Source organism: Lepisma saccharinum, chromosome 3 (assembly GCF_977018435.1).
Source record: "Lepisma saccharinum chromosome 3, izLepSacc3.1, whole genome shotgun sequence".
NCBI classification, from domain to species: domain Eukaryota; kingdom Metazoa; phylum Arthropoda; class Insecta; order Zygentoma; family Lepismatidae; genus Lepisma; species Lepisma saccharinum.
This window is the reverse complement of record NC_139231.1, coordinates 58,249,658-58,269,604: the sequence shown is the minus strand read 5'-3', so window position 1 is coordinate 58,269,604 and position 19,947 is coordinate 58,249,658. Positions and strand designations below refer to the sequence as shown.

At 37.4% G+C, this 19,947-nt stretch overlaps 1 protein-coding gene across 1 annotated transcript in view; it reads right to left on the bottom strand.

Annotated features, from left to right (window-relative positions):
- Positions 1–10,612, bottom strand: part of LOC145985544 (uncharacterized) — a 66,800-nt gene extending 56,188 nt beyond the window's left edge. The window contains exon 1 of the mRNA XM_083119614.1: positions 9,913–10,612. The gene's annotated coding sequence lies outside the window, so the exon portion shown is untranslated. The remainder of the gene's footprint in view (positions 1–9,912) is intronic.
- Between the last annotated feature and the right edge of the window lie 9,335 nt (positions 10,613–19,947).

Here is a 19,947-nt window from a genome sequence, read left to right as displayed (position 1 = left end):
AAAGAAAGCTTAAACAATAAATTTTTATTCGTGGGCAGGCACGTATCCAGAGGGGGGTCTTAGGGGGCTCGAGCCCCCCCGAAAGTTTTAGGTTTATACTAGATAAAATGAGGTTTTTGATTTCTTGTGGTGTGAAATAAAATAATGTGACAATAATTTAAGGAGAGAAATAATTATCGAGGCAAGACGGAGAATGTTCCGTAACCCTGTTATTGATAATAGCACGTATCCAAGATGGGGCACAGGGGGCTCGACCCTCTCCCCAGGAAATTTTTCAGTTTACGTTAGATAAAATTAAGTTTTTGGCTTCTTAAATAATGTGAAAATAATGTAAGAAGAGAAATAATTATCGAGGCAAGACGGAGCATGTTTTATACCCCTGTTATTGTTAATGGCTCGAGCCCCCCCCTCCCTCAGGAAATTTTTCAATTTACACTAGATAAAATTAGATTTTTGGCATCTTGAATAATGTGAAGATAATAAATTTATAAATCTGAGAGAAATAATTATCGAGACAAAACGGAGAGTGTTCTATAACCCTATTATTGTCAATAGCACGTATCCAAGGTGGGAATCAGGAGGCTCGAACCCCCTTCAGGAATTTTTTCTGTTTACACTAGATAAAATTAGGATTTTGGCTTCTTGAATAATGTGATGATAATTTGGGAGAAATAATTATCGAGACAAGATGGAGAATGTTCTATAACCCTGTCATTGTTAATAGCACGTATCCAAGCTGGGGTTAAGGTGGCTCGAGCCCCCCCCCATGATTTTTTTTATTTTACACTAGATAAAATAAGGTTTTTGGCTTTTTGAATAATGTGACGATGATTTAAGGAGATAGACTGTTATCGAGGCAAGACGGAGAATGTTCTATAAAACTGTTGTTGATAATATTGCACGTACACTTTTCTTGAGCTTTCGGTGTTATCGCAGCGCACTTGAGCACTATGTAGAAACTTGTCAGCATTTGGAAGCTGCACAACAAAGGTAGCGCCACACGTAGGGCGATTCGTTGTAATTTCTAATCTCTGGAAGGCGGGAGAGGGTACGTTCTTGAATGAGAGAAGGAGTCAACTACTGGCGATATTAACGAATCGTTTTATCTGCGGAACGTTCTAGAATATAATGAGGATGTGCATACGCGGATTCAATTTTTCGATTGATCTGTACAAAGAATCGGTTAATGAGATTTCAGAGGTAAGTGTGACAATTCACACAGTCGATTGATGATCAGATCAGTCAGCGTCCTCTGATTGCTTTATAAGATATAGTGATTCGAAAATGACGACAGCGGAACTTCCGGGGCCTCAGTGTAGTGCTAGTTCGGTTCGAGGGTCGAAGAGATCAAAGGTCTCTCTCTAAAGTGAATATTTCAGCAGTACCGGATATTGGAGTGGTTTATTAAAACAGAAATAAGCTGCATAGATCAACTGAAAATCAAAGTTTTGAGTGATGATTTACTTTTGCCAGAACTAAATTTCGTATATGCAGTCCGAGAATTTCATGGTATAAAAAAATACTTTTGTTTAAGCCTACTGGGTTCGAAACTCATTCAAACACTTAACTACCATAAAGAGACAGCCGAAAATTTTATGAATGTCGAGAAGAGAAAGCAAGATGATGTTGCATATGTAGACATTTTAGGCGGAAATTGCAGGCTCTACCAGGACCCAAACCAGGGCTCTACCAACTGAGCCACCTAGCCATCCTTGACTTCGGCCGATTTTTCGTTAAAATGTCTACATAGTACATGTCCTGTGTATATCAAATTGTAAGGTGTTGCCTGTATAGTGAACAAGCACAGAAAATATAGGAGAGAGAAGAAAACTGAGGAGCATTATCACCGGTTGAGGATAATTTTTTCTGTGGTCAACAAGAGCTACTACTTCGAGGTGACAATGACAGTGGCCTAATAAGGGAGATTTCACACCGTGTCGCCTGAAGATTAGGTTTGTGCGGCCTTTTGTGTCACTATGGTGTGAAACGTTGCTGTTGATTGGCCCATTTCAATCGACATGTATCGCGTGTCCCTTCGGTCTGAAACCTTCCTAAGTATTGAAAATCCAAGTCACAAGGACGGAAACTTAGGGCCTTGTTAAGGTTAGGTGTGAAGGCAGACAGACGACAGCACCCTTAAGGATCATATCCATATTCGAGAAGACTTCCTTTGTTTCGTGCCGATATATGACAAGACAGCGGAAGCTGTGACAGGCATTTTTGAACACTTGTGAGAGCTAAGGCCTGAATCTGAACAATTTGTTGGGTTTCGGCTTTTATAAGAGCTGAAAAAATGGGAGGACAAGACACGTTAGTGGTGTTCAGGCTCGAATCAGAGAGAAATATTCGAGAGCTGTCTGCGTCCAGTTCGCAGCCCACAATTTGAATCTCGCGTTGTCGAGTGGATTGTCCATCCCGTGCATGTGTAACAGCTTCGTAAAAACACTCAAAGACACCATAGATGATTTTATGCCTGATGAGAAGAAATGGACAAACCCACATACTGAGATGATTCCGGCACAGAGGAGTCGAGTGGTAAAAAATGTTCCGATTTCACGTTCTGATTAAAGTGATAGCCTTACAGTGGCAACGATTTAAGGGATAGTTGCTCCCCATTTTTAATTTTTTTGCCTGAACATTATGACCTCTTAATGTTAAGCCTTGGCTACCAAGAGAAAGTAAACTTTCCTTGCAACGCCCTCCGCACCCCCCCCCCCCCGTTTTGGAACCCAATTGCCACCTCTGGTCTTAAACATACAATTGTGAAGTTCTTACTATACCCCTTAAAAAAATGGTGTTGAGCCCCCCCCGAAAGGAATTCCTGGATACGTGCCTGTTTGTGGGTGACCCTTCACGTTTTCACATTCAATTATTCTTGAAGCGCTCAGAATTTACAGTTTGAGCTTTACCATGATTGTTTTTCTGATTAATCAAATTTTCACATAAACGGGCATGTTAATAAACAGAACTGCTGATACTGGGCAGAGGAAAACCCCAAAAACCTTCATGAGATGCCATTACATTCACCTAAAGTTGTCGTCTGGGCTGCCCTATCAAGCCAAGGAATGGTAATGATCAAACTGTAACTTCTGAGCGCTTCAAGAATAATTGAATGTGAAAACATAAACGGTCACTATTTGTCCAATAATCTTTTCCACAAATGAAAATCTAATGTTTAAGCTTTCTTTTGGTAATAAATTTATTTTTAACAAAAAATTTAAGTATTTATTTTAACAGTTTTAAAATCGAAAATATTTCTGAGACACCCTTGATGAAGAATAGATTATAAAATAACCGATTATATGCAAGGCAATTATGAAATTATACGGAAATGTCTTATTGCGACTAATTTGAAGAAATATGTTGTATAAACGATAAATTGGTAAAATGTTTCAAAATATGTCTTATCAAGTTCGCCTATTTCGGATGATTTTCATCAGATATGTAAAGATCTCACCCCAGTATTCGATCCGATGGCAAAAAGAAAAAAAATAATTATGCAATACATTCTAACAAATGGCTGATGCTACCATATCGCTGCAAGTTTTAAAATTCGGCTAGCAACAGTGCAAAAATTTATAATGGCATGCTTATTATTCTAAATTAATGATGCACATGATACAGAAAACAAACATAAAAAAACAAAAACGTACTTGTTATTTAAAAAAAGGTGATCATGAGAGATCATGAGAGATAAAATATCTTCTTTCAGAAATCAATTTCAAAATTCAGGTGGCAGGTAAAAATTTTCAGGTGCCATGGCAATCAGCCCCCCTGTATTTTTCTACCTCTTGTCGTTGAGTTGAGTTGAGTTTGTGTCTTAAGTTCACTTTATGCACAGAAAGGCTAATTGGGACTGAACCAACAGTTTAAAGTGGGATCTGAACCACTATGTGCCTCCAGCAGGTATCGAACCCTGGACCCCATGATTACAAGGTGACAATGCTACCACTGCACCATCAGGGAGGCCCTCTACCTCTTGTCATCAGCATGAGTGAGTCATGCCATGACTTTTTGATCTGCTAGTAAGAGTTGTGAATGAATTATGCTCCTGGAAGTGCATACACAAGCAATGCTGCAATATGTTAAAAAAAATAAAAATAAAATCAGTGATCGAATGGGTGAAAGAATAAGTAGATTGACATATTACTATTCATATAACATATACAGGGTCTTCCTAAAGTATTTCTCACATTTAAATTCACTACAACTTTGTAATGAACATAGATATTTTAGTGAAATAAAATTTGTACTGCACAGCGATCATTATAGTCTTGCCTGGCAACACTGCATGTCTGTCATTCTCATCGCACATCTCCAACTAGACACCATTCACATCGATACATTCTTGCAATCTTGTCCTGAATCCAAAATTCCCACGATGACTACAGATATCTTTGCATTGAGGTCATCCAGATCTCTTGGGTTTCCCTTGTACACTTCTGTCTTGACATTTTGCCACAGCCAAAAGTCACACGCAGCCAGGTCTGGCTAACTTGCAGGCCATGATGTGCATTCTCTGCGGTGAATCCACCCGTTTCCTGAATCTACACGATCTTGAATTCACCTGATTGCTCACAGCCAGGTAATCCTCTTAATAGTAAGTGTTGTCAGGCAAAACTTTAAAGACTGCTGGGAGTGCAAACTTTATTTCACTGAAGTATCTCTGTTCAATACAAACTTATATTGAATATAAATGTGGGAAGGACTTTAGGAAACCCCAGTATTATTTATAAGAGAGTTGAAAAAAAGCTGGAAATTTTGTATTTCTACTAATTGTGGTAACCTATTTCACTTGAAATGTCAGTTAAAAGTTTAGACGCTCATGATGTCATATTTGGAACTTAATAATGGACCAATCCACGAGTTCTGGGTGTGACAATCACACGCTTCAAATCTAGGCATCTGGCTACTGTGGCATATTTTTATCTTTACTGTTATTAAGTTTTTAAAAAAGTTCCGGGTGTGGTCTATGTGAATACCTCATTAATTAACTCCATTTAGTATCATATTACTCACCTAATACTTTTAACTGAACAATATCAAAGGCGAAAAGAACCTCCTAAACTCATAATTTTTAATAATAACCAATTTATTTGTGAAAATTAAAAATTTATTGAGCATTGCTTATACACTCAAGTCTTAATGAAAAAAATACAACTTTTATCACATTTTCCACTTCTCTTTGTTAATCTGTATACTTACAGCCATTCAAGGACATGTAAATATCAAACTAGTAACTATTTAGTGTCCTGAACTAAGCTAAAGATTAAGTTTAATGCGTTTAAATAGTATTTTGACTAATATTATTTGTTATGGATTGGCCCTAATAATAATTATTATTAATGATTAATAATAATAATAATAATTACTTTACAAGGTGTAGCAGCCAAGACAGATATAGGCCATTTCTTCTAGTTACTAACTTGTTTGTCATATGTAAGTTTGTGTATGTACCTACTCAATAAAATAGTAGTGACAATGTTGTCTTTTAATCAAAAGATATCAGGTTTGATCCTCGGTGAAGACATATTGCTTAGTGCAGTGGTTACCAAAGTGTGCGGCATGGCACCCTCGGACACCGTGGCTAGCTTACAGGGGAGCCGCAAAATGTTCCAATATATTCACTGAAATGATATGATTGTTCCAAATATGTGCCTAATTAATACTTTTTACATATAAAATGTTTCTGAATTTGAAATGTGTGTTTATTTTTTTACTTAAGGCAAGCAAACTAACCACACTAACTGAGCGTTGCAAATGCTACATTGGTCTACATTCTGTCTTGTGCACCGTGGGAAAATCTTGAAACACTAAGGGTACCTTAAAACTGTAGGTCCAGTCCTGATTAGCATATGAGCACAAAATGAATTTAAAAAAAAAACTTTCACGTGTTTGATGTCATAAAAAATGAAGCAAATGTTAATAATAAACTATTAGATGTTTCAGAAGAGTTAAAAATTTTCCTATTCATAATACATATGCAGAAATGCAATTATATGTATACCATTTATTACCTAAGATCAGTATGCTACTACAAGGGACATTTAGAGCCCAAAGTTATTTATAATTATTGGTGAATGGTCACATTTTTCATTGAATATTCTATGTGTATATATGTCATATCGTATGTAATATACATGTGAGTAAAAGAATGAGCCTCCCTGATGGCAAAAAGTAATGTTGTTACCTTGTAATCAAGGTGCTCCAAGTTCAATCTCCAATGGAGGCACAGTGGTTCAGGTCCCATCCAAAATTCCTGACCTTTTTTCTTAACATTTTTTAAAAAGCCCCCAAGGTATAATTGGAAATTAACCCTTTAAGTGGCTAATTTCCGGCTGTCAGACCTCATTCACAATGGATAATTTTCTAGCAGATGACGCGAACATGTGGAATTGTTTCAAATGTACATGGTCTATGCTAGAAAACAAAATGGAATGAAACAGCAAGGATTACAGGCTGCAAAGACTGTATTCTAACTATATCAAACTAATAACGCACATTGGCATGCATAATAATAGGTAGTTTCTATATCTATTCAATGGTATACGTAATAATTTGTTTACAATGTACTTTAAACATGGTCGTACAATAGTATCTAATAATTGCTTTCAGTTTGTAAAATTTTGGGTGGTGCACACAAGGCCGCTTCACAATCTAAAAATTCCAAGCAAAGTCTTTATTTCCTCCAATGTTGTATCAGTCCACTTGTGAACTCTTAGTTTTTCCTTCAAATTAGGATGTTATGCAATATATTCTTGAGCATACAAGTTAGTTTGATCAGCAATCATGCGGCATATATTTATCATAAAAAAAAACACAGGAAATAACTACTTACATCATTCTATATAAGCGGTTCTTTTACAGTACTGTTTCCAGTAAATGGAAACTGATTACGAGAGAGCTGTAGCGGTGTGAACAAATATTTGCAATGAAGAAGACTCTGAAGAAAGGTGCAATTCTTACAATGATAATCCTAGTTACACTAGTTTAATTATGATAACAGTGTTCTTGCAAGTCGTGTGAAATTGGGATTCCAAATGCGAATTTATTTGATTGTTTTAATATTTATTTTACGGAGTGCATGATCTGACTACCATGCGAGAGACTCTGGTTTGATCCCCGGCGGGGGAGAACCGGGATTTTTTCCGGCACCAGCCAGCATTGTATAAAGTGCGTACCTGGATGGAACCCTGGGTTAAAGGCAGCCACATTCATGTACTCTGTGCAAGTTGTGTTGCAATGCTCTTCAATATGTGTTGTTTTTTTTCGTTAAAAGCAAGAGCGTTGCATGCTTTACAGTAATGAAAATAGCATCCCCTTGGAGAAGTTTCATCTTGATGACGTCACAGAAATCCTGCCGGGGTTGTAAACATGGGGGCTGGAAAAAAAGGCGAGTTATGACCAGACCTTCAAGAACGGGGGAAACTAGCGGTCTACGAACCTTGGAATAGATTGTGTATTAAATTATAAGTTGCCAAAATATCACCTAAGAACGCAACACGAGCTTCCCAGATTGTGTAGTGGTAACGCTGTTGAATTGTAATTAAAGGTCTCGGATTTGAACTTACAGGAGGTTCGGATTTCACTCACACAATAAGCTCAATCCCGATTAGCCTTCCTGAACTTAAAGTCACCTTCCAACAAAATTTTGAAAATACTAAGTCATATATTTCGCTGGCAGGGTAAAAGCGTTTTTGCTTTGTTTTGGGCTAGGGACCCATTGTCTGGTCCACACAACTGTGCACTTATGAAAAAGTTAGCAGACTTCCAGTTAATATTGACGAAATAACTAAGGCGAAGTCATGCCATCATCCAAGCGCGGCCGTCTTCCCAGAAAGAAGAGTTTACCCCATGCAAAAATAACAATAACATTATTACTTTTCTCCTCAACTATTGGACTTGCAACTTTCAAATTTTTACGGAACATTATTGAAAGGCGTGTTTCATGCTCAGTACATTCATTTTCTTTGTAAGACAAATGGTTTGATACTTGGTTTAATTACATTAAGTTTGGCAACATGGTTTCAAAATGTCATAAACAAGGGCAACCTTGTCCCTTTAGCAGGGAGTGGGCTCTAATCTGGTGGTAGGCACGTGTCCTTTCTTGGCCCTTTTCGGCAGGCCCGGATTGGGGACGGGGAGCAGTACTGCTAGGCAAGGTCAGTTGACTTGTTTGTCACCTGGCCGCTTTCGAGCAAGCTGAGGTGGTTGTAAAACTGTGACGTCTGTAAGAGTTGAAAGATCGCTGGGAAAAATTTGGTATCTGCTAATTTTAGCAAAGTAACCTTGTTTCTGTGTTCATTCCTCGCTCTTGTATTCGTGTATTTCCTATTATTTTTTTATGCCATTCATATTGCAATGTCTCAGTGATAATGTCTCACTGTGCTACAAGCGCATCACGCATGTCCACATTATCCCAAGAAAGAGACACATTCTGATATCGTTTATCACACATTTCCATCCGAAGCCCATGGTGGTTTAGTCGGTAGGGTGTCTGACTAACATGCGAGTGCCATGGTTCAATCAATTCCCTGGGTGGGTAATATAAGATCGAAATTCTTCTGGCCTTGTCCCCGCACAAAACGGTTCCGGGGAATACCCAGCCTCAAATCAATGAGCATCTGGGAGCAACCCTGGGGGAAGGGGGGTAAGGGCTGCCGTTGCGTGGTGCTAATCACATAACCACCGAACTGGCTGAGATCGAGAATGTGCAAGGCTACTACCTCCACATCCCCTTACATGTGCCTTCATGGTTTGGTTTGAGTTTGGTTTGAGTTGCTGTTTTAAGTCCACTTTATGCACAGTAAGGCTAATCGGGACTGGACCTACAGTTTAAAGTGGGATCCGAACCACTTGTGCCTCCACCGGGTATCGAACCCGGGACCCCTTGATTACAAGGCAATGACGCTACCACTGCGCCATGGGGGAGACCTACATGTGCCTTCATGACACAGTGCTACATACACAGGGAACTTAGCTTTACCTTACATTTGTGTCAGAAACTGCAAATGCTATTGAAAAGACAAATTTCAGGTTGCTATTTTTTTTTTTACCAGAATGTTACGAATGTGATTAAAAATCTGAATTATTAGGAATTACACCATCGAGGATCATGAAGAATGCCCCCCCCCCCTTTGATATTAAAATTCAATTAATATTAGTTACCATTATATTATTAGCCACTCCTACATTGATAATTCCAGTTCCACATACGGAGGTTATTAATGATAACAGCATTCTTGCAAAACATGTGAGGTAGGGATGGCCAAATCCGGATTTTTTACTACGGAGTATATGATCGTGAAATGAGGAAGACGAAACTTCAAATACAGCACATTAAGAGCTTTGATAATAAATTCCCCCAGAAAAATTGTTATATTAAATTCGGACTACCTCCAAAATCCAGATGGTAAAATTTCCGAATCGGAACCTGGATATTTTATTCCCATTCTTCGTTTTAAGTACACTTTATGAAAAGAAAGGCTAATTGGTAACTATATCTACAATTTAATGTTATATTTCCAGCACCGAAAACCAACAACTGCAACCTTATTTACTATTAGTACACCTATGACATGGGTCCATACATACACATGCAATCTCCGACAATTATATTGGGAATACACAACTTCTTGCTTGATCAGCATTCCTACAAAAATATATTTTTTCAAACGAAAATAAAAGCCTGATCATCATTTTTAAGTAACAGAGAATTAGTTTAAACTTTATTAACAATATATTTGTATGTATAAACATATATTAACTAAATTACAATTTTATGAGACTTAAGATGGTCATCGGTGAAAAATGTTATCGTTGTTGTGAAACATATTTAACTAGTTTTCTCAAATACAATACAATAGTCCTTAGTTTAAAGAGTCAAAAGTAAGTACAACAAATTCTGCTTACCGAGACTATTAAAATTAGATACTTAGGATATCATCAAAATTTACGTTAATATTTTGTTTCAATGTATCTTGGTACTTTTTCTCCTCGTAACCTGTTAATCATTATCTGGTTCTCTGAGAGACTTCTTGCTGTGCGAGACTCATCCAGTTCAGGACGAACTCAATGTCCTAGGTTTTGGTTAAAAATATCCCTTAAAATTGCAACTAACAAATATCTCAATGATTATTTGTCATTCATTAATACAAAAGACAAACAAATTGCACCACATGCAGTTTCTTCTTTTAGTTGCTCTAGCATATAATTCACAATTTCTGTCTACTTGCAGCCTGATATTAATACGTCATACATCATCATTTCTTGAGCAGATTATGGACTCTTGATGTCTAGTAAATCATCACCATTGCACCAAGTTGTCTGAAGAAACGAAAAACAATGTAGGCCTATGCACTCCACAGAGCACATATTATTACCCTGTTATGTAAATTACACACAATCCTCATTGATGATTTGTATTTCATAGCATCTTATCCGCAAGCTGCGATGGTGGACAGCTGCCATTGTCAATCAATTTTGTTGTCCTCTTTTAGAAAAGTTCAACTCCCAAATGCTTATCTGAAAAAGAAGAATAAAAATGAAGTTAACATCGTGTATGAGACAAATTATAATGTATTTTTAAAAAAAAAATATTTACATTATATTGTTCAACCTTAGACAAGTTAAATATTAATAATGAAATACAAAACTTACGTATCTTCTGTAAATAGATGTAAAAATAATGGGTCTAAATGGTACTACAGTGGCTGATGATATTGTTTTGTAATTAAAGGGTTACTGGTTTGCTTCACGATAGGAGTTCACTTCAGTGCCTCAGATCCAACTTTATAATGTTTGTTCAACATTAATTTGTACCTAACAGGACCACAAAGTAATAAATAATAGCAGCACTTAACCTATTGTTGCATTCATAGATTGATTGATTTGGTGTTAAAAGTTCACTTTATGCAAGGCTAATCGGGACTGGACCTACAGTTTAAAGTGGAATCGGAACCACCAGATGCCTCAAGCAGGTATCGAACCCAGTCCTCTTGATTACAAGGTGACGACGCTACCACTGCTCCATTGGGGAGGTCCTTACATTCATAGAAAATTACAAAATAATCATTCGAAATGTTTTCATATTATGTGGCAAGTACAACGCTTTATGGAGTCAGGTTCATCCAGGTTCGAACGCTGGTTTCATTGAGTTTATCCTCATCATTCATTTCATAAATTAACGATCATCTTCATTGTTGCAAGAGGTAGAATATGGAGGTAAAATAACGAAAAAAATAATGAAATGGAAATTCAGTTCTTACTGTTTTTTGTAATTGTATTAATATATTTTAGCAACACTTCACTCGAGTTTTCAAAATCACAAGTTTATGTGCATTGTTATTTAGAACAAGAAGTACCTTACAGTTGGAAATACAACATTTTTACAATGCAAATTGGTTTGACAATAACTATTTTAATGTTGCAGTCAAGCTTCATACTCACACCTAACTGTAATTCAAAGCAAACTGTAAGTACAAACTACTACTTAAATTCATAGGATAGAATCAAATGTACATGATCAAAACAAAATATGATTTCTAGGATGCTCTATGCTATCCACAATTATGTGATTGCCCTTGTACTTTCACAATATGAGAGCTGATAATCTTTACTAATATACAAGTATACTAATACGTAAATTTTCCATGAACATGCAAACTATGGATTGGTAGATGGTGAGACTTTAGTTTCTTAACTGTCGTACTTTTACAATTTAAAAACAAACCTTAAAGCATGAAGTTATGATAAACTTTTACTATGAGCTGACCTAAATGTATAAAAGTCAAGAGAACAGAGAATTATACACTTTCCACAGCAGGTTTCTGATGTTCTTCAGTGAAATAATGTAACAGAACGGTTTCTATAAATTGTAGAACATTCAGAAATCTATTACCAAATTTATTCGAATCCAATCTTACTTAGACTAACATGTACATGAATATTTGCAAGTTGTATAAATTGCCTCCTAGTTTCTAAAACTGTCGAAAACAGGTCCGAACAACTTGTTCAACCATGTACGTACAAGGGCAAAATGAAATTGTGAAAAAATCGCTTGATTTGTAATTGTAAATCATTCGATGTACATGTGAATAGAATGAGTAGAATGATGATGGATCACTTCGTGCAATACTGATTTAATAATAACACATGTAATCAGTGTAATCCATATTAGAGGCATATTTCTTGCTCTAATAAGAATCCAAACACGATAAATATCTGGATCATGCATAACCTAAAATTTTACATCCTCGTGCAGATACGTTCAAGCGATATTCATACAGAAATTAAGTTACATTATATTTTTCAACATTAAATAAATATATATTCTGCATCTGTTTCATATTACAAACGTTTTGCTTTTAATGTAGAATATCAAGCAACAAACAATTAAGTATAAGACTTTGGATTACCTTTAAAGTTATTCCTTTTTTCTCACATCCCCGATGAAATATTTGTTCCCTTGTTCTCCTATATGTAGTAGTTACGTTAGTTATTTTCTGGTAGCTTGGTTTAACTCTCGGGCAATTAAGTACTTGTAATGATCGTATCGTTAGAAAACACGGAGTGAAATTTTGGCAACAGTGTATGTTAAAATTAGCACCACGACGATACGGTACTTCAAAAACCATAAACATAACCACTGCTTTCTGAAGATACGAAATGTTTTCACCTTTTCACATGATATTTCAGGTACTAGCGGCTACACACTGGATTCGTTGTTTCACAACAAAATCTTGCTTACTGGTCATAAAAGACAAAAATGCACCGGTCTTGAGAAGAACGACCACATCAACGCCATCTGTACGCAACAGTTTGAACATGAGGGAGAACTTATATTTTCTGTTATTTACTTAAATACATTTAATCGTAACAAAATTATAGGTATTCCAGGTTCTAGTGAATAAAACAATCTTTCATATCGAAAAATTTCTTTCTTACCGAATCTAAACTGCTCGCCATTAAAAATGCAACACCCAGAAGGAGTAATCGGAATCGGACGAAATGTGCAAAGTGTGTAGAGGAGAGGTGCAGAAGGAAATGATTAGGTGTTCAAGGCCGTCATGCGTCATGTGCGCCTGCCATGCCATCTGGTAAGTGGTACCTGTAGCAGGTCAGATAGGTGCAGAAGAGCAGTAAAAGTGCATGGTTGTGAGTGTAGTGTGTTAAAATCGGTCAGCAATGCCACGTCGTCGAATACGGCAGCGATTCCAGCAGGTTTCCCAGTTCGATCGCGGCCGAATTGTTGCATACCGTGAATGCGGATTATTCTACTGTGAGATCGGTGCCCGTGTAGGATGGAATGCATCCACAGTGATCCATGTATGGAACCAGTGGGTCCAGGAAGGCACTGTAGAGCGACGTAGAGGTTCACAACGTCCACGTCGGAACGAGAGGACAGATGTCTGATACGCATGGCCCTTACAGACAGAACGGCCACGTCAACGAGGATTGCGCATGAAGTACGGGATGTTTTACAACGTCCAGTGTCCTTTGGCGAACCGGGGAATTTTTTCCCGGCACCCACTGTTGCGGATTCCTCTGACGCTAGAGCATAGGCATTTGCATCTGAGATGATGTCAAGACCATCGTGCATGGATGGCGGAGTGGAATGCTGTAGTGTTCTTTGATGAATCCCGCTTTTGTATACAACATCATGATGGATGTACACGCGTGTGGCGGCACCGTGGCGCTAGGCTTCATGACGCCTGCATTATGCATCATCACACAGGGCCTTCATTGGGTATCATGGTATGGGGTGCCATCGCAATAGGTGTTCGTTCGCGTCTCGTAAACATTCAAGGGACATTGAACAGCCAACGGTACATCACATAGGTTCTCACCCCTGTTGCTGTCCCATTAATCCTTGCACTGCATAATGCCACTTTTCAACAGGATAACGCGTGCCCCCATGTTGCAAGGAATGTCCTCTCATTTATGGAAGCTAACCACGTGCTCCTGCTTCCTTGGCCAGCATGTTCGCCGGATATGTCGCCAATTGAACATGTCTGGTCCATGGTGGGTCGCCGGCTGGCCCAACTCAGGTTTCCGGCACGTAATGTTGAAGACCTCTGGCACCATGTGGAAGCCGCTTGGAACGCCATACCGCAAGCAGACATAGATAGACTCATTCTGTCCATGACTCGCCGTGTTGCAGCAGTTATTGCCACCCGTGGAGGCTGTACACGCTACTAGCTCCTTGGGATTATGCAACCATGTTCTACGTGTCACATGTCACACCACCGAGCTCTAACTGTAATCATTTTCTTATCTTATTATGAACTACATATTTGCCAAGTTTCGTGTTTCTATCCCATTTCCTTCTGGGTGTTGCAATTTTAATGGCGAGCAGTGTATATTAATGCTACGGGTGTGTCTGGGAATTTGGGGCTATTCTTTAACATGGCTTTAGAACTCCCTTAAATTAATTTTGTTGCATTCTGTAATAGGTAATAATGGAATGGTGAATATGAGAATTTTGAATGTGAAATTGTGAAAAATCCTAACATGGTGGGGCAAAATGGATGTCATGTACGTGATCAGCAATCAAAATACTTCCTGAATCACCTATTGGTTTGTAAACTACCGAAATTTCCCTTGCTTAAATTTATTTTGTTGCCGTATGTAATAGGCTTAATGCAATGGCAAATATGAGAATTTTGATTGTGAAATTGTGAAAAATCCTGATGTGATGGGAAAAAAATGGATGTCATTTCAGTGTTCAGCATTCTAAATACTTCCAGAATCACTCATTGATTTGAAATTATCCGAATTTTTTCCCAAAATACAGGGCTGTGTTATCAAATTTCTGGTTATGAATGACACATATCAACCGGGGATAATTATTTCCAATCCAATGGATATGTAAACTATATTATGATCATACTTATAGTGTTCCAGTTCAGATCAATTAAGTTTACAGCTCCATAGATAAACACAAATTTCGTTACACAATTTATGGTGGCTGTGTACGTTGGTGCAAACTCTCTTGGGCTGTGGGTTCCGAGCCCACCCAATAATTTGTCAGCTATTATTATTATAAAGATTATTATTATTATTTTAATTATAATTAAGTCACTAGTTGAAGGCCTTATCATCTATAAAGAAAATCGAAAATACATGTCGGCCTAACTCAAAGATTCAATCAAAATTGTACCAATGTGAAAGCGGATTCAATGCCATGAATCTAATCTTTTCATTGTAGTAAATTAATTTCGGTGATACCTTGTTGTTGTTGTTGTTCTCTCCCATGAGACATGAGCTCTAATTACCATTTTAAACCCTTCATTTTAAAAGTTATTCAATATCAAAAATGGATCAGGTTTGCACTTACCACCTTGAGATTTCCCAACTTTTTACTGCTCTCATTTGAATTTTTTTGTCTGCAAAAAGTTCATGTAACAGCATTGTACAGTCCTGCCGTTGTATCTTCCTGTGTCCGATGACAGCACAGAATGACTATTTTGACAAAATCCTGTTTCCCTGCTGGCTGCTTCGGAGAGGAGGATTTTTACGTTGTCGGATCTTGCCAAAGCCTCAGTGCCTGGAGTAAGTGTGATTTCACTCTAGCGCACATCCCCTAGTTATGGAAGTCCAAATGTTTCTAATGTCTCTTGTGAAAACGTTCTCTCGTTATTTTGTTGGACATGACGATTAACTGCTGCAACTGACAGCCTGTGAAATGCAGAAAACAATGTTGTTTGTAATAAAATATCGCTATAATTTCACCATTCGAATTACATGAGCTTTTTCCAGATATCTGAGGAGGGCAAGTGCGCCCCCTCTCACCCATTGCTGGCGCCCTTACTGGGAACAATATTTTCTTTTTATATTGTGTACACAGACACACACGCAATATAAATTGTCACATGAGTAATATATGAGTACTTCAAAACTACAAAGGCAAAAGAACAGACACGCACCTTCCCCTTTGAGTTCTATTTATCTTGGTCACTACAATTAAAGACAAAAGAAAAGCAGCACCTGTTGATTGATTGATTGATTTGCTTAATTTTAGGCTAATTGGGCCTGGACCTACTGTTTAAATTGGAATCCGAAACACTATGTGCCTCCACCGAGTATCGAACCTGGGACCCCTTGATTACAAGGCGACAGAGCTACCACTGCGCCATCAGGGAGGCCCCTATCAAGGTTTGAGGTCTTAATAAGATGATTATGAAGGATTGTACTATAGCTGCAATAAGATTTGATTTGAGTTTTGTTATTTAGCATTGCTTTTCTTCCACTTTGCACTGATAATGAGTGATGATATGATGAAATTGATGAAGGGACACTTACAAAGAACACCCATGTGCAGCCTGGAATTTGAACCCATGACCACTGGGATTGTAGCACTCCGCAACAATGATGGGCTGCAGCATTACCAGACAGAATTTTATTTCAAATTTATTTCCCATCCAGGCAATTCACAGGACTTGGCCCATGCTATTTCTTCCTGATGAAGAAGCATTTTAATAATATTCATGTTGTTCTATTAGAAATACTACTTTTTTTATTTGATTTAGTTTATTTTACTTCGCGTTTTGTGCCTCTTGGCTAATTTGCGAAGATGGGGATGAGTGATGAAATGGATGAATGGACATTCACAAACAACCAAGCCTGACCGGGATTCGAACCCAGGACCCTTGGCGTAGAAATACTACTGTATTGTCTATTCTTGTTCTGTAATAATTGTACTAAATATATTACATAGTAACACATTGTAAATAACCCAATACAATAAAAAAATAAATAATGTAAAATGTGCATTTTTAACTTGTCGCAGGAAGTGAATTTTGCACTTGAGATACAATCCATAAAATTTTGATTATGAAATAGTCTAAGCATAGGAGGAGAATTTGCTGCCCCTGTGTATGAAACAATAACTGTATCAGTCATAGGAACAAACCAGCATATCCAGGGGGTGGGGAGGAGCTGATGTTTGGCTTTTTTTCAATTACAGCTGCCCTATTTCACTTGAAGTTACTGTTATGAGTTTACAGGTTTGTAGTGTACATGAAGTAGCAGCCAAGAGATAGATATTGGCCAATCCCAGTGGACACATATTGCATAGAGGTTCAGATACAATTTTAACCCTAAGTTACCGAGAGGGGGGAGGGGTTGCAGGCCTTTTTTTTAGATTTTTCAACTGTTTGAAAATAAATTACATTGTTCCCTCGGGTGTTCCCAATATTTCTGTATTAATTTTGTTCATAACAACATAAATGTTATGTAATTAGGAGCCAAAATGTACTTGGTGGGCATATCAGATGCCATCTTTGAATGAGTGTCATTTGAGACACTCATACCCGTGACAGTGTACAAATGGTTGGTAAGGTAAGGTAAGGTGCTCTCCTGTGCTTAGCACCATGCCATGAAGATGTATAGGGGGTGTGGGGGTAACGCCCCACACTTTCTTAATCCGGTCGTGAGTAGGGGTGATGTGATCAGCATCATGCCCCTGACCACCTTTATCCCCCCATGGTTTCCCCAGGTACCCATGTTATTCCACGCTGGGTGGGTGCTTCCAACGTTAGAAAAGTTCCCGGATTTGAAAGGCCGGGGATCGAACCCAGGACCTTTAGCATGGTAGTCAGACGTGTTACCGACTGAGCCACCGGTAATGAGGTAATTATTAGATATAATAAACAACTGCACCTCTACAAACATAAAAGCATAAATAAACAACTATTATGGATCTTGAGAGTTTTAGTGAATGATAAAATATATGTGAGGCACTCATGCAATAGTTTGTTATTATTTTTTAGTAATGATAGTAATTTTTGTAATTATTATAATTAATAAATAGCTGCACATACCTAAAGGAAGCAGTGATTTAATAATAAAATGGTTTCTTCAATTTTAATGGAAAAAAAAAGAAGTGTGGGGCTGTGAGCCGCCCTCTGGTATGTAAGCTTCTCATACGGCATGGGTAAGCTACGGTTAAAACTAAACGTGTTGTCCCGATGAGCACATCTGACCATAAAATGGACTTAAAACAAGCTTTTACATATTTGTGTCTCAAATTAAATGTTGATGTCATAAAATATGAAACAAATGTTAATATCAAAATATCTATGTTTCAGGACAATTAAAAATCTTTACTGTTCACAAAACATATGCAGAAGTATATGTATTACGTGAATTTATGTATATATCCTGTTTAACATTAACAAAGGTTTGAGATGGAAGCGGCACATGGCTCTTGGAAACCAACCCTTAGAATGCAACCTTTCGAACCGAAGCAACATAAGCTGCAAGGGTCGCTTGTCACTTGGCCTATACAGTCTTCTCAGTGAACTTTCAGACAGAAGCAGTAAGTGACACGTGTCATTTGGAAGCAGACCCTCAGTAATCCATTCAACCTTTTGAACTGAAGTGAGAAAACGAGCTAAACACGTCACTTGCATGCATAGTGCCGCTTCAGTCTGTTGTTCTTGCATGAATGGTGAATGTTTTGCTTTATACTGAAGGAGACTGTGTCGCTTATCATCTATGACTTCAGTCTGAAAGCTCCTTCAATGGCAGGCATTATATAGCCTTGGACTTGTTTGTACATGCGTGGTGAATGTTTGCTTATAGACTGAAGGGGCTCATGTCACTTGTCACTTCAATGTGACACACCCATTGTCATTTGTTGCTACAGTCTGAATGTTTTCTATACTTAACAAGATTGTTTGCTACTTCAGAGATTGCAAGTACTGTTGTTGGAAAAAGGTCGGCTTTTTCATAGAAGGTTCCTTTCATAATCATGAATGGGCCTCTGGAGTGGAATAAATTAATGCATGCTGTTGCCTTGTAATAAGAAGGGATCTGAGGTTCAATCCTCAGTGGAGGAAGAGAGCTTCGGATCTCATTTCAAACTGTAGGTCCACGCCTGATTTATTAAATAGATTTCTTTTTGCCATTTGCGGCCAGTCTTATATCCTTCTGCTTCAGTTTTAGTGACAGTGTTTTTCAATAGCCAGGCCTGAAAATAGGCCCATTGTACGACGACTAATTTAAATATAATTTTATATTTGACAGCAAGTCTATACATAATTGAACTATGATTATTCCATAGTTGATATATTAATATTAATTAACAGTGCATATTAATTTCCATTCAAACTTTAAAGATCAGAAATGTATTTATGAGTGAAATTGTTGGAATCAGGGCATAGACTTGTAAGAAATAAATGTACTGGGCTGTGGTCTCACAAAGGTTGAGAACCACTGCAACAAGCAGCCAAAATACATCACTAGTTGCTTTGTGACCAGGTTTAGCAGCCATTTAACCAAATTATAGATGATGTACTGGAAACCCAGAATACAAATATATTTTACTGAACACAAAATTTAATGTAAAGAGATTTGATACTAGTTTTCAAAAGGTAGAGTAGTATTTCTTTTTGCTATATGTACATGTTGGTAACATTGACAATAGAGTTGGAAGTGCTCGGGAAAAAATGGCTATTTTGGAGAAAAAAAAACCTAAGTTTTTTCCGCAGCTTTTTTCCACAAAAGTGTCTCAAAACAATGAAAATACAGGAGTTGGAAGTATTTTTCCTGTTCAATGGTTTTTGTTTCTCTCGCTACTGCAATATACACTCATTTCTAAATATAAAATACAATTTACAATATGAACTTCGTAGCTAGACATAAACAGTGTTTTCAAAGAAGTTGGCTTTTTAAATTTTTTTGAATGGGCGGTTCTTTCTGAGTGTTATCTTCATATTTCGGTAGGCTTATTGAATATATCTATGTAGTATAAAGATATTCACATAACTAGAGTAGTTTTGTATGTGTTTTTAATAGAACCTAATAGTATGATTAATATGATACAATTTTCGATATTTGAATTTGTTATACGAACATGTACATGAAGCAAAAAAGAAAATACTGCTCTACCTTTTGAAAATCTAGTACCAAATCTCTTTACATTAAATTTTGTGTTCAGTAAAA